The sequence below is a fragment of the Pteropus alecto genome, unplaced genomic scaffold (genome assembly GCF_000325575.1).
Source record: "Pteropus alecto unplaced genomic scaffold, ASM32557v1 scaffold374, whole genome shotgun sequence".
Taxonomy (NCBI): Eukaryota; Metazoa; Chordata; class Mammalia; order Chiroptera; family Pteropodidae; genus Pteropus; species Pteropus alecto.
The window spans coordinates 235483-252165 of NW_006434834.1; the positions used below are offsets into that span (position 1 = coordinate 235483).

The 16683-nt window shown below is 35.3% G+C and overlaps 1 protein-coding gene and 1 pseudogene across 6 annotated transcripts in view; one reads left to right on the forward strand and one right to left on the reverse strand.

The window, feature by feature from the left end:
• The window catches only part of ATRX (ATRX, chromatin remodeler), a 261938-nt gene that overhangs the window by 17371 nt on the left and 227884 nt on the right, over positions 1–16683 (forward strand). The gene's annotated exons all lie outside the window — the stretch shown is intronic.
• Positions 5065–5455, reverse strand: LOC102889899 (annotated as a pseudogene).

A 16683-nucleotide genomic window follows, 5' to 3' on the forward strand; every position in this document is an offset into this window, starting at 1 on the left:
GAACACAGAATATCTTTCCATTTCTTTGTATCTTCTTCGATTTCTTTTAATAGAGTCTTGTAGTTTTCATTATATAGATCCTTCACATATTTCATTAGATTTATTCCTAGGTATTTTATTATTTTCGTTGCAATTGCAAAAGGAATTATTTTTTCTACTTCTTTTTCAGACACTTCATTATTAGAGTATATGAACACTATGGATTTTTGAACGTTGAATTTGTATCCAGAAACTTTACTGTATTTCCTTATTGTTTCTAGTAGTGTTCTTGCGTACTCTTTAGGGTTTTCTATAGAGAGAATCATGTCATCTACAAATAGTGACAGTTTGACTTCTTTGTTTCCTATTCGTATGCCTTTTATATCTTTCTCTTGCCTGATTGCATTCGCTAGGGCTTCCAATGTTATATTGAATAAGAGTGGCGGTAATGGACAGCCTTGCCTTGTTCCTGATCTTAGAGGGGAGGTTTTTAGTTTTTCACTATTAAGTATAATGTTGGCTGAGGGTTTGTCATATATGGCCTTTATTATATTAAGGTATTTTTCTTCTATACCGATTTTGTTAAGTGTTTTGATCATAAATGGATGCTGTATCTTGTCGAAGGCTTTTTCTGCATCTATTGATACGATCATATGGTTCTTTTTTTACCTTTATTTAAAAAAAAATTTTCCACCTCTTTAATTCCACTCCCACTTCCACCCCCGATACACGGATGCTGCTGCCTACCCTTAATTGGATCTCTGAAGGTGGAATGTCTCCTCCCACAGCTCTTGCAGCGCACACCCGGGCCTGGCGCACCTGGGGTCTGGCGCACCCGGGGCCTGGCACCCCGGTGCACTCGGGGAGCCTGGCACACCCGGAGCCTGGCACAATCGGGGTATAGTCTGTGGCTCCACCTGGGGCATGAACCCAGGACGTTCTGTGTGTAAAACAGACGTGCTAACTACTACACTATGTAGCCACAGTCATCATATGATTCTTATTTTTTAATTTGTTTATATGGTGTATCGCATTAATTGATTTGTTTGTTGAACCATCACTGTGCCCCTGGGGTGACGCCTACTCGATTGTGGTGTATAATCTTTTTAATATGTTGCTGTATTCGGTTTGCTAGTATCTTATGTAGGATTTTTGCATCTGTGTTTATGAGAGGTATTAGTCTGTAGTTTTTTTTGTGTTATCTTTACCAGGTTTTGGAATCAGAGTAATAATTGGCCTCATAAAATGAGTTGAGAAGTATTGCCTCCTCTTTGATTTTTTTTGGATGTGTTTGAGGAGAATAGGTATTAAATCTTTTTGACTGTTTGGTAGAATTCACTGGTAAAGCCATCTGGTCCTAAACTTTTAGTTTTTGGTAGGTTTTCGATGATTGTTTCAATTTCCATACTGCTGATCGGTCTATTTAGATTTTCTAGTTCTTGATTCAGTCAACTGTTTGTGTGAAAATGCTCTCTAATCCTTACTCCTTTTGCTCCCCTTCAAGAATGGCTATTATTCTTATGTTTCCTCTCTTGACAGTATCAGTTCTTGTATTTCTCTTACATTTTTTTGTTTCATTCTCCCATTCTTTCTTCTTCGTTCTGATTTATTTCTAGATTTCTGTCTTCAATATCACTGATCCTTTCCTCCATTTGGTTGATTTTATTTCCCAAGTTGCTATTTCATTTTTCATCTCTTTCAGTGTGTTCTTCATCTCCAGAAATTCTATTTGGTTATTTTCGAGGGTTTCAATCTCCTTGCTAAAGAACTCATTCTGCTCATCTAGTTGTTTTTTCAATTCCTGAAATTGTTGATATGAATTGTTTTGGACCTCAATGAGCTTTTTCAGAAGTACCATCCTGAATTTTCTGTCATTTAAGTTGCATATTTCTGTGTCTGTAAACTTATTTTCTGGAGATTTTTCTCTTTCTTTCTGAGATGCCTTGTCACCTTGGTTGTTCGTGGTGTTTAATGGACCGTTTCTCTGCTTGGGCATTAATGGAAGTGTATTCTGTCTTTTTTTCCAGGAAGATTTATTATATAAAGGTCTCTCTTTAGCCTATGGTAGGTCTTATGCGCAGATGCCATGCTCAGAGGTTCTGGTGTGTTGTTTGGGTATTTTTTCTTGAATTTTAGATGTTCAGTTTACTGTTGTTTCAAGGGGAGAGATTCAGGGATGTCTCTCCACCATGTTTTTGGTGTCACTCTCTTATTGTGCTTTTAATTTACATTTCCTTAATGACTTGTCATGTGGAACATCTTCATATGGTTATTGGCCATTTGCATATCTTCTTTGGATTGGAGATATCTACTGAAGTTTTTTCCTCAATTTTAAGTTCTATTTTTTTTTCATATAGGTCATTTATAAATTCTGGATGTTAATCCGTTATCAGATTATATGATTTGTGAATATTTTTCTCGTTCTGTTGATTGTCTTTTCAGTCTGTTGGTAGTCTTCTTTGATGTACAAAAGTTTTCAGTTTTGATGAAGTGCAAAGTTACCTATTTTTTCTTTTGTTGTATGTTTTGTGCCATCCAAGAAATCATTGCTAATCTAAAGTCATGAAGATTTATCCTTCTATTTTCATTTAAGAATTTTACAATTTTAGGTCTTGTATTTAGTCTTTGACCCATTTGAATTAAAATTTTGTATATGGTTTAAGAGAGGGGTCCCACTTCATTCTTTTGCTTGTGGATATCCAGTTCTAGCACTGTTTGCTGAAGATACTGTCCTTTCTCCATTCAGTGGTTTTGGCATCCTTGTCCATTATCAGTTGACTACAGATGTATGAGTTTTTTTCTGGGCTCACTTCTATTCCATTGGTCTGCATGTCTATCCTTATCCAGTATCACTCTGCTTTGATTAGCTTTGTAGTAAATTTCAAACCTGGAAAATGAGAGTATTCCAGCTTTGTCTTTCTTTTTCAAGACTGGTTTTTCTATTAAGGGTCCCTTGAATTTCCATATGATTTTTAGGATTCACTTTTCCATTTCTGCAGTAATGGCTGTTGCAATTTTGTTAGGGATTATATTGATCCTGTAGAACACTTCTGGAAGTATTTCTCTTTTAACAGTATTAAATATTTTAGTCTGTAAAACAGGATATCATTTTATTTATTCAGGTCTTGTTTAATTTCTTTAAGCAATGTTTTGTAGTTTTCATTGTACAAGTTTTGAGCCTCATTGGTTAAATTTATTCCTACATATTTCATTCTTTTTTTAAAATTTTTATTTTTCAATTGGAGTTGACATTCAGTATTATTTTTAAATTAGTTTCAGGTGTATGGCATTGTGTTTAGACATTTATATAATTTATGAAGCAGTCCTCCCAATTGTTCTCATACCCATTGGGTACTATAAATAGTTATTACAATATTATTGACTATATTCCCTATGCTGTAGTTTACATCCCTTTGACTATTTTGTAACTACAATTTATACTTCTTAATATCTTCATCTTTTTCTCTCTACCCTTTATATCCTCCTCCCATCTGGCATTCACCAGTTTGTTCTCTGTACCTATGAGTCTGTTTTTGTTTTGTTTATTTTGTTCCTTAGATTCCACAAATGAGTGAAATTATATGGTATTTATCTTTCTCTGACTTATTTAACTTAGCATAATACACTTGATGTCCATTCATGTTGCTGCAAATGATTAGATATCATTTTTTATGGCTGTGTAATATTCCTTTGTATACATATTATTCAGTCATCTGTTGATGGGCACTGAGGAGGTTGCTTCCATATCTTGGCTATTGTTAATAGCAGTGTAGTGAACATAGGGGTGCACATATTTATTGAAATTAGTGTTTTTTTTTTTAAATAAATATCCAGAAGTGTAATTGCCGGATCATAAGGTAGCTCTATTTTTAATTTTTTGAGGAACCTCTATACAGTTTTCCATGGTGCTGTACCAATTTGCCATCCCATCAACAGTGCACAAGGGTTCCCTTTTCTCCACATCCTTGCCAATACTTGTTTTTCGATTCGTTGATGATAGCCATTCTGACAGTGAGATAATATCTCGTGGTTTTAATTTGCATTTCTCTCATGATTAGTGACCTTGAGCCACTTTTCATATGTGTATTGGCATCTGAATGTCCTCTTTGGAGAAACGCCTGTTCAGGTCCTTTGTCCATATTTTAATTGGCTTTTTTTTTTTTTATGTTGAGTTATATGAGTTCTCTATAAATTTTGGATAGTCACCCTTTATGAAATGTATCATTGGAAAATATCTTCTCATTCAGTACGTTGTCTTCATTTTGTTGATGATTTCCTTTGCTGTGTGCAAATCTATTTCATTCTTTTAGATGTTATTGTAAGTGGAAATGTTTTCTCAATTTCCGTTTTTGGATTGATCATTGCTAATGTATAACAATATGACTGATTTTTGTGTGATGGTCATATATCCTGCAACGTTGCTGAATTCATTTGTTAGCTTTTACAGTGTTTTTTTTGTGTGTGTGTGTGTGGATTCTTTAGGGTTTTCTATATATATAATCGTGTTACCTATGATTTACTTACTCCTTTCCTATTTGTATCCCTTTTATTTTTCTCTTCTAATTGGTGTTGAATAGAAGTGACAAAAATGGGCATCCTTGTCTTGTTCTTAATCTTAGATTGAAAGCTTTTAGTCTTTCATTATTAAGTATGATATTAGATGAGGAGTTTTCATAAATGCTCTTTATCAAATTAAGGACGTTCCTTTCTCTTCCTACTTCTCTGAATATTTTTATCGTGAAAGGGTGTTGAATTTTGTCAAATGCATTTTCTGTGCCAGTTTAGGTGATTATATGATTTTTTTTTCTTTTTTCTGTTTACGTAGTTTATTATAATGATTTATTTTTGTGTCACTCCTTGCATTCCTAGGGTAAATCTCACTTGGTCATGGTGCATGATTATTTTTGGCATTACAATTTTGTTTCAATCTTCAAGTATGACTTATAAATCATATTTACATACTCATGTAAACTTATAAGGAGTATTTTATATAAATATTCATGTAAAAATATAAGGAAAATATAGTCTGTTGTATGTACCCATGTCCTACTCTTTCTACTGTTTTTTTTTTTTCAGCATGAATACTTTTATATGACCAGGGGTAGACAATCCACAAATTTTGAAGATGAATCTACTGAGAAGATAATAGTAAAATTTAAAAAGGAGATTTTTATGATCATGTGACTTCCATTTACAATAAAACACTCATAATTGACGTTTTTATTTTATATACAAAGAGCTAGCATTGTTTCTGCAGTAAGGTAGATAGCTGGAATGACCCATTCATGGAGATTCACTTAGTCTAGTTTAATGAAGCCTATATCCTTTGCGTACTGATGGAAACACTGGCGGTATATATTGAGGCTGTATTTCTGGATCAGACCATGCCAGTGTGAGCAGAAGCGGCAGGAACGAGAACCCTTGGCTGAATTTTCTTGGATGGCTCCAGTACCCTTGCTGATGACTCATCTTGCTCTCTCGGAGGTAATGGGAAGCTCTTTCTACTGTTTTATATGTCTTCCCTGATGCTCCAAGATTCCTTCTTTCATCATTGATTTTTTGTTTGAATAGCTTACTTTAATGAGTTTTTAAGGGTAGGTCTGCTAGTCACAAATTCTCCCAGTTTTCCTTTGTGTGAGAATATTTATTTACCTTTTACACTCCGTCACATGGTAGAAAGTAGAAAAGCCAGATATCAATCATTTGACAGGTTCTAAGGTTCATCTCTTCCCCCATTTTAGTAATAGATCTAGGTGAAGGTACTCCAAACAACTTGAGACTTAATGATGCCAGTTGAGAAGACCCATCCTCTCTAATGTTCCTATGATTATGAAATAAAACAGCAAAGCCATAAATGGCCTGATGTGGTTAGAATAAACTCTTTCTAGCCACTCTTGTTTGCTGGCTAGTGTCTTTGACGGTAGCGTGCCATTTCACTGCCTTATGTTTTATTCAGGCTTATTTCCTAATGGTTTAGTGGGACTTCTGCTGTTTCTTCAGAGTATCTCTTGTGATGTTCTAGTTAATGCTTTTGTTCTTTCTTTGGAAACTTGGCCAAATATCTTGTCTCTGAGTAGGTTTTTTTTATATTGCTTCCCAAAATTTCTTTCTAATTTGGATCTTCAGTTAGTAAAATCACTGCCCATATTTCTAATTGTAATCATATGACCATAAGGTCCCATTCCTAGGTATTTACCTTTTCACTTAAAGACACTTAATGGCTTCTCTTTGGTATATCCGAATTGCTAGCATCTTTACTTGTGTGCTTTGGGGGCCATTATTAAGTAAAGTAAGGGTGACTTGAACACAAGCACTCTGATACCAGAATAGTCTGTCTGATAACCCAGAGGGCAACTAAGTGACTCTAATTCTTTTAACGTCTTATTGAATTCTGTTTGTTAGTATTTTTAGGATTTTTGCATCAATATTCATAAGGGATATTGTTCTTTAGTTTTTTTTTTTTTTTGTGTGGCATTTTTGTCTGACTGTGGTATCAGGATAATGCTAGCTTTGTACAATGAGTTAATAAGTGTTCCCTCTTCTATTTTTTGGATGAATTTGAGTGGGAGTAGTGATAACTTTTCACTAAGTGTTTGGTAAAATTTACCAGTTATCTGTTCCTGGGTTGTTCTTTTTCGGCATATTTTTGATGATCAATTAAAGAGATTGAATAGTTAGAAACTTAAAAAAAAACTAGCTTTGGTATTTACCTATGTGGTTAACTTTTACCATTGTTCTTTATTTTATAATGTATCTCCAAGTTACACTGTGGTGTCCTTCCATTTCAGCCTGATGGAATCCCTTTAGTGTTTCTTGTAAGGCATGTACACTAGCAAAAAATTTCCTCAGCTTTTGTTTTTTGATACAGTTCTTCATTTTTCAAGGATACATTTGCCAGGTATAGAATTCTCAGTTGACAGGTTTTTTCTTCAGCACTTTAAATATGTTATCTCAATGTTCTCTGGTCTCCATAGTGTTTAAGTGTTAATCTTAAGGAGGATCCCATGTACTTGTCACTCCTCTTGTTGATGTCGAGATTTTCTTTGACTTTTGACAGTTCAATTATATCTTATCTCAGTATGGATTTTGTTTATCCTACTTGGAGTTCATTGAGCTGCTTAGATTTGTAGATTTACGTATTTCACGAAATTTGGGAAGTTTTAGGCAGTTATTAAAATATTCTTTCTGCTCCTTTTTCTCTATCCTCTCCTGTGAATCTTATTATGTGTATGTTGATATGCTTGATGGGATCTCATAGGTCTCTGATGCTCTGTTAATTTTTCTTCATTTTTTTATTTTCCTCATACTGGATAATTTCAATGGACCTATCTCAACGGAGCTATCTTTAAGTTCACTGATTATTTCTTCTCCCTGTTCAAACTTTTGTTGAACCTCTATAGTGAGTTTTTCTTTACTGTTATTGTACTTTTTAGTTCCAAAACTTTGTGGTTCCTTTTTACAATTTTTCCCCTGGATATTCTTACCTTGTTAAGACATCCTGGTTTCCTTTAGTTCTTTGTCCATGGTTTCCTTTAGCTCTTTGAGTATGTTTAAGATAGTTGATTTTAAGTACCTGTCTCCTGGTTCCAATGTCTGGGCTTCCTCAGGGATGGTTCTGTTAATTTTCTCTCCTGTCCTGTGAATGGGCCATACTTTCTTGTTTCTTTGTATGCGTGTGACTTTTTGTTGAAAATTGACATTTTGAATGTAGTCGTGTGCTGCATAATGATGTTTCAGCCAATGACAGACTGCATATATGATGGTGGTCCCAATAGAGAAGCTCCCAAGAAAATTCACAGAGTTTAGTAGAAGCTTTTGTAGACCTCAGCAAGCCTCTTAAAAAGTTCGAAAACATGAACCCCAGTACCAAAATGTTTGCATTATAGAGAGGAATATTCATGGTGCATTATCTGCTTACAGGTAAGTCTGTGATGAAATAAACCAAGCAAACCACCATGGACATATTTCTGAAAAGAGTGATACTACCTCAAGAAGAGCCCAGGCAAGTCCTTGAGGAGGTATTCTGGAGGAAGGCATTTGTTATCTCATAGGAGATAAATAGGAGATGATAGCTCCATGCATGTTATTCCCCTTGAAGATCTTCCAGTGGGACAAAATGTGGAGGTGAAAGATGATATTAACGATCCTGACCCTGTGTATGCCTAGGCTAATGTATATGTTTTGGTCTTAGTTTTTAACAAAAATTTTCAAAAGAAAAAAAAAAGAAGCTTATAGAATAAGGATATTAAGAAAGAAAATATCTTTGTACAGCTGTACAATGTGCTTGTGTTTTAAGCTAAGTTTTATTACAAGAGTTGAAAAGTTAAAAATTTTTAAAATTCATAAAATAAAAAAAGATACAGTAAGCTGAGGTTAATTTATTGAAGAAAGAAATTTAAAAAAATAAATTTAGTGTAGCCTAAATGTACAGTGTTTACAAATTTTACCGCAGTGTACAGTAATATTCTAGTCTTTCACATTCACTCACCACTCACTCACTAACTCCCCCAGAGCAACTTCCAGTACAGCAAGTTCCATTTATGGTAAGTACCCTATATAGGTTACCATTTATAAACCTTTTATGCCATATTTTACTGTACCTTTTTTATGTTTAGATGTGTTTAGGTACTCAAATACTTACCATTGCTTATAGTATTCAGTACAGAAACATGCTGTACAGGTTTGTAGCCTAGGAACAATAGGCTATACCATGTAGCTGAAGTACATAGTGGGCTCTACCACATAGGTTTGTGTAAATGCACTCTATGATGTTCACTCAATGACAAAATCACCTAATGTTGCACTTCTCAGAATGTATCCCAGTTAAGTGAGGCATGACTGCATTTAATGTAGTAGCCCTGGAAAACGTTCTCCTTCCTCTCTGGGGTTTGTTTCTGCTGCTTGTGGTAGGTTGTAGTTTTTGCTTAATTAATTTTCTAATCTATTTTCATAAAGTCTGTATTCTTTGTCATGTGTGGACACTGAAGTGTTTGTTTTGAAAGCTTATTTGTCACTTATTGGTTTGTCAGTTTTTCTTAAATGCCTAGAAGTAAACACAGCAAAACAACTCTCTAGAATTTTGCATATTGGCTCAGTTTTGGGGCATTTCTCAGTGCTCAGCCAATTCATTTGCCATTCTTCCCTAGCCCTTTCTGATTGAGTGGAGGCTAAAGGTCAGCCAGAGATGAAAGCTTATGGCTTTCTCATATCTTTTCTGAGTATGTGTTCAGCCCTGGGCATATGGGTCATCTTCCAAATTCCTTGGTACATGCAGGAGCATTTTAGTCATTATTTACTCATATATTTCTTCCTTCCTTCTTATACTTTTATGTTTGTCTAGTGGCTGACTGACTTGTTATTCCTTGCCCCAGGTGGATAGTATATTTGCCTTTAAATGCTTTGGATAAACCCTGCTCATCTCAGGAACTTGCTTTTCCTGAGAGAGTTCTGAGGTGGGTGAAAGAAAGGCAGACCCCTGACACAATTCATCAGATAATGACCGAACAGGTCAAAACATACAACCATAATATTTTCAGAATAAGGTCCATATTACTCTCTTTGGCATCTACAAGTTGCATTAGGAATGTGAGTCACTGTCTCCATGGCTGCCATGTAGCCGGGGAGTAGGGCATGGTAGGTGCATTAAAATACTACAGTGCTCTCACCAAAGTTCAGCAGCTTTTTCTTTTTAAATGTTCCCCTGGTGGTTGTAAGCTGTTGATTAGATTCTGGAGTTTCAAAAAGTTGATTCTGACTGTTTTGCCAGCATAATTGTTGCCTTAGCGGAGAGACAGAATTTTGGAGTTACCTGCTCCACCATTGTCTGTGATGTCATTCCTGGTGTGTTTTTTTTAGTCCTTATGCCAGTGCCACATTTTCTTAATAACTATAGCTTTTTATGAAGCCTTGATATCTGCTAGGGCATGAATGTCCACATTGTTCTTTGTACTGTCTTGGCTATTCTTGAGCCTGTACTGTTCATATTATATATTCCTTTCTGTGTTCCTAAATTCTTCGATAAATGGTTTATTCTATTTTGATGAACACTTTAAAGGCCTAATGTGAACCAAACATTGCTTTAGGTCAGGGTTTGTCAACTTTGGCATTATAGACATTTTGGTCCAGATAATTCTTTGTTGTTGAAGGCTGTGTATGCATTGTATCCCTGGCCTCTACCTAGTAGCACCCTTCCCCTGAGTTGTGACAAACAAAAATGTTTAAAGACATTGTCAAATGGTCCCTGTGGGTAGCGGGGGTGTGGGGGTGGCACACTTCTCCCATCTGAGAACTACTATTCTAGATGATAAAGAATTTACAGATAATAATGAGCTAAGTGGAGGAATAAATGGCTGAAATACATTGTGATGAGGTTAAGTATGATTGTAGAGATATCAACAAAGAAATGTGGAAGAACAGCAAAAAATTGCCTTGGAGATGGCAAGTATTCTGCAAAGAGAGAAATGGTGGTTTTGGGTTAGATCTTAAGGCAAGTAGGTGGAATTGATTAGGTGGTGGAAAGGGCATATCTAGAGACTTGATAGAAGGGCCCTTGTGTGCGTTGAGAACACAGAGACATTAAGTGTGATTGCAGAGGATGTGGGAGATAGAGTTGAAAAAAATGAAGGTAGTTGGGGTCAGATTTGAAAAGTTTTTTTATACTATGTTAAGATTTCGTTTTTTGCCTTTTTATTATAGAAAATCAACAAATTAACCAACATGTAGGTCTTTAGAATGGTATGATTAACTTTTTCTAAAGAACAATAATGATATAGGGAGATGATAAAAACATATGATGAATATTAAACTCAAGAAGAAGATAACTCTAGCCTATAGAGTAGGAAAATAAGGAAGGAGGGTGGAGATTTATAGAAAACTAAAACTAGATCTCAGACATTGCTCTAAAATCAAATCACTCTGTAGACTTTATCATCGTCTTATTTCTCAAAAGTTTTTATATATTATCGACACTGATGACAGTTCTTGGTATTTAAAAGCAAGAGTGAAGTGGGTCAATGGTCAAAGTTTATGTTTTTTAAAACATCAGAGTGATGTATTTTAAACTGTTATTTGCTTTCTTGGATTGGACATGTAGTCAGATTAATTAAAACTGGACTCTTACAATAATTCTGTGTCTTGAGTAAAGAAAGATACTTGGAGTTAAAATGCTATAACATTTTTTATAACTTTGATTTTGATAGTATTTCAAATATTTCAAACTTAAAGAAGAGTTACAAAACTAGTAAAAGAACTATTTACCCTTTGTCTAGAATCACCATTGTTAACACTTTGTCTCATATACTTTACCATTTGCATTTTATCTCATTATATTCATTTTTGTTCCTGAATCATTTGAGAGTAAATTGTAGAGATCATGCCACTTTTCTCCTAAAAGCTTTAGTATTTTCACAGAAAAAGAGTATTCTTTTACACAATTACAGAATAATTATCAAATAAGGAAAGTTGCCTGGGATCTAGATGAATGGAAGCATTACACCTAGGGAGAGAAATAAGAAATCACCCTGCAACGGTAAAAAGTAGGAGTGGGTGGAGATGCGAGGCTGCCTTGTCCCGAGTGGCTGAATGGGACAGAGGCTACAGCAGTGGCAGCTGGCAGCTGCAGATGCCTTTTAAAGGGGCCATGTACACGACTGGACTTTAGCGGTGATGGACCTGCTCGCTTTGAACACCAAGGCCCTGTTGGCTGCTCAAGGGGCACCAGGGACTTACAGGGGGACACTGAGTTGTTGAAGCAAGGGCTGGAGGTGAGGCTTGCTCCTGGACAGATGTGCTGGCTGTATCTATTGCTCTTCTGTTGAGCCCTGCCCCCTCCCAATATGGGGACACAGCACTGCCGTAGCTGAGACATCATCTAACTGGATAACAGAGGTCGCTTTGCCCAGAGGGTCCCTGACACTCCGTCTCCCCCAACTCACGGCCCTTCCTAAGCCACATCCAAGTGTGTCTTGAGGAGTCAGTTGCTCCTTGCTGAGCAGCACCAAACTCACACTGGTGGCAGCTGGCCTCGGTTTCTTGTATGGCTTCTTATGGCAACTATAAGCACAGCATCTGTGGATTGCTTGCTGAATCTTAACAGGTGGCCCTGGAGGGGCATAGGCTGAGACTAAAACTGGCCTACAGCTGAACCCATCTCAGGACTGTGCCCCTGGACACCTACTACACAAAGCCATGCTAATAAGACCGGGAAACTTAGGAGCTTTGCTTAGTACATAGAGAAAGACACTGAAAGGAAGCCAAAAAGGAAGAAAAAGAAGCAGAAACCATGTGAGAGAACAGAACAGAGATTCAGGAATAATGGAGGCAAGCAATCTAACAGATGCAGAGTTCAGAACACTGGTTATAAAGATGCTTATGAAATTATGGGAAGAATAGATGAACTCAGTGAGACCTTTAACAGAGAATTAAAAAACATAAAAATGGAAATGGAAATTATAAAAGGGAAGCAGTCAGAAATAGAGAATACATTATCTGAGATGAAGAGTGTATTAGAAGGAATCAACAGAGTGGATGAAGAAGAGGATCGAACCATCAATATAGAGGATGTGGAAGCCAAGGTCACCCAATCAGAATGAGAAGAAAAAAGAAGCCAAGAATATAATAATAATGTAAGGAGTTTTTGGAACAAAATTAAGTGTAGAAACCTCTGCATAATGGGGGTATCTGAAGGAGGAGAGAGAGAACAAGAAGTGGAAAATCTATTTGAAGAAATCATGATGGAAAGCTTCCCTAACCTGGTGTAGGAAATAGACATACAACGCTAGTAAGCTCAGTGAGTGCCAAAAACCAGGAACCCAAAGAGGCCTACAACAAGACATGTCATAATTAATATGCCAAAGATTAAATACAAACAGTGAATATTAAAAGCAGCAAGAGAAAAGCAGTTAGTTACCTACAAGGGAGTACCCATAAGACTGGCAGCTGATTTCTCAAAGGAAACTTTTAGGACAGAAGGGCTTGGCACAAAATATTCAACGTGATGAAAACCCAGGATCTACAGTCAAGAACACTTTATCCATCAAAGCTATCATTTAGAGTCGAAGGACAGATAAAGAGCTTTCCAGACAAAAATAAACTAAAGGAATTTATCAATACCAAGCCAGTATTACAGAAAATGTTGGAAGGTCTTATTTAAGAGTAAAAAAAAAATATATCAAAATAATAAACAAGAACAGCAATTACTACAGATCTATCAACGACTATCTCAAATGGAGAAGAATTAAGTGCTCCAGCCAAAGGATAGGGTAGCTAAATGGATAAGAAAACAAGACCCCTACGTATGCTGCCTGTAACAGACACCTCGGGTTAAGAGATACAGACTAAAAGGAAGGGGATGGGAAAAGATATTGTCTTGATGGACCTAGAGGGTATTGCGCTGAATGAAATAGGTTGGATAGAGAAAGACAAATATCACATGATTTCATGTACAAGTGTACTCTAAAGAACAAAATAACAACAAAAGCATAAGTAAACTCGTAGATACAGAGAATGTTTTTCTTTTTATTAGTTTTAAGTATACAGTACATTGGTTAGATATTTATATAGTTTATAAAACAATCCCCCTAATTACTCCCTCTCTACTCTGGTTTTCCACCTAGCCAATATATTAATGCTAACTGCATCTCTGTGACCACCTATCAACTACTAATTTGTACTTCTTTAACCCTTCACCCCATTCTCCCAGCGCACAGTTTTTAACTTCCCATTCTCTGAAGCAGCAGAGGTCCCAAGGAGGAGTGAGGGATGGGGGTGGTTTCACTCAGCATAATAACCTCTAGGTCTATCCAGGTTATTGTAAATGGTAGGATTTCATTTTTTTAATGGCTGAGTAATATTCCATTGTATATATGAACCATAACTTTTTTATCCAATCGTCTGTTGATGGGCATTTAGGTTGCTTCCACATCTTGGCTATTGTAAATTGTGCTGCCATCAATAATAGGATGCATAGATCTTTACGAATTATTGTTTTGGTTTTCGTTGGGTAAATACCCAGCAATTGCTGGGTCAAAAAATATATATCCATTTTTAATTTTTTGAGAAACCTCCAGACAGTTTTCCATAATGGCTGCACCAATTTGCAATTCCACCAACAATATATGAGGGTCTTCTTTTCTCCGCATCCTTGCCAACACTTGTTCTTTGATTTATTGATGATAGCCATTCTGACAGGTGTGAGATGATATCTTATTGTGGTTTTAATTTGCATTTCTCTGATGATTAGTGACCTTGAGCATCTTTTCATACGTCTATTGGCCATCTGATACAGAGACTATTTTGAGGGCTACTAGACATGAGTGGTTTGGGGGTTGGCAAAAAAAGCCAAAGGAATTAAGAGGTACTTTGCAGAATAGACATGGAAGATTGTTAATAATTTAATAAATACATAAGGGTGAAGAGGGATATATTAGTGGGGTGATTGCTTTGCAAGTTATGTGGATCTCTGATCATGATCAAGTGAAACTTGTATTTTATGTATGCAAACTATAATTGAAAATAAAAGTCATTGACTTGTACAATGTAAATGCAAGCAACTAATTGTCCATTATATTTCAGTAAAGCCAGAAAAAAATTACATCATCACAAGGAAATGATGTAAGACAGTAATAGGTCTCAAATTTGAAAATAAATTGCTATAATGACACAGAAATGAGTGATAAGTAACAGAATATAATAGAAAATAATAATAATAAACCCAATGTATGGACAGGCTTATGGAAATTGTTAAAGCCTGCCAATTCCAGTTTTGTTCTGTTTGTTGTAATCTGTTTAAGAACAAGTTAGCAGAATAATAATCCATGTGTGAGGATTTGCTGCTTTCTTTTTTTTGTTCCCCATTTCTCTCTTTGGGTAAAGATTATGGATTGTGATGGAGGGTTGTAAGGAAAGAAAAAGAGCCCCAAATTCTGATTATTTAATGCATTTTTAAATTTACCATGCAATCATTAAAAATGATATTGATACATTAATGAAGAACTCTCCAAATCTTATTAAGGCAGGATTTCTCAACAGGATCACTGTTGACATTTTGGGTTAGATAATTATATGTTGTGCGGGGGATTCTTCATGCACTGTAAGATGCTTAGCAGTATCCTTCGTCCTTTACCCTCTGTATGCCGATGATAATCCTGTCCACAGTTGTGACAACCAAAATTGTGTCCAGACATTGTCACATTTACCCAGAGGGGCAAAATTGCCCCCATTGAGAACTGCAGTGGTTTGCTCCCCCTTCCCCATTTTAATTTATTGGACATGTGCATATATAATGTTCTCATAAATTTTAGAATCAGTTTTTTAACTTAAAAATGTAGTTTTCATAGTTTTTTTTTCCATAGTTTTTATTGTGGTAAAATATACATTGCATAAAATTTACCATTTTAACTATTTTTAAGTGTACAACACATTGACATTAAGTATATTCACAGTGTTGTGTAACCATCATCACAATCTATTTCCCGAAGTTTTTTATTATCCCAAGGAGAAACTGTATCCATTAAACAGTAATTCCCTATTCCTTTCTCAACCAATTCCCTAATTTCCGTTCTGCTTAGTTTTTAATCGCTTTTTTTTTAATTCACTTAGTTGTACCATAATTTACACAAGTATTCTATTAGCAATCAAAGTTCTGATTTCATTCTTATAATGTGATAACTTCATGCTTATAATACTTTTAATAAAAGATAATTTTTTAGTTTATATTCCTAAAGAGAGATTAGTGGATCAAAGGTTATGAATGTTTATGATTCTTTGCTTATTTACGAATTACTTTCTAAAGTGTTTACACATATTTACACTACTAATATAATGTACGAGCATACACATTTCACTGTACCTTCATTGGAGATTGTTGCTATTTCAGTTATTGTATGTAAAATAATAATTTGCTATAAGAGGTTAAAGGTAGTTTAACATGATTTATTAATTGACTATTTTATTAGAATTGTTTCTATTTTTTTGTCCTTATTCGTGTAATGACAAAATTTTTTAATGTGTTTGGTGTATTTTAATTGAATGTAGATGTTTATTTTTCATCATATTTACTGGAGGTTTTTTTTCTCCTGATTTATTTTCCTTTTTATTTAAATGTTATGGTCTTGAAACAAATTTATTCAATTAAAACATTAAATGGCATTTAATGAAAATGAGAAGTAATTTTTTTGTTTTTATTGAAATATAATAGATAATTAGTTGCTTGTATTTACATTGTGCAATTCATTGAATTTTTTTTTTCAGTTATACTTGGTGTACAATAATATACCAGTTTCAGTTGTATAGCATACAAGTATATGATCAGAGATACATATAACTCTCAAAGTGATCACCCCATTAAATCTAGTACCCCTTTTCCCCCTTACACTATTACATTATTAACCATCTTCCCCATGGTACACTCTATCTCTCCATGACTATTCTGCAGCTTTACATTTGTACCTCTTAATCTCTTTGCCTTTTTTTTTTTTGCCTTTCCCAACCCCACTCCCATCTAGTATCCTTCTAAATAGTCTCTGTATCCATGAGTTTATCTCCTCTTTTGTTGTTGTTGATTTTGTTCTTTGGATTCCACGTGTAGGTGAAATCATGCGATATTTGTCTTTCTCTATCCAACCCATTTCATTCAGCGCGATACTTTCTAGGTCCATGGCAATATCTTTTCGCATCCCCTTCCTTTTAGTCTGTGTGTGTCTTTTA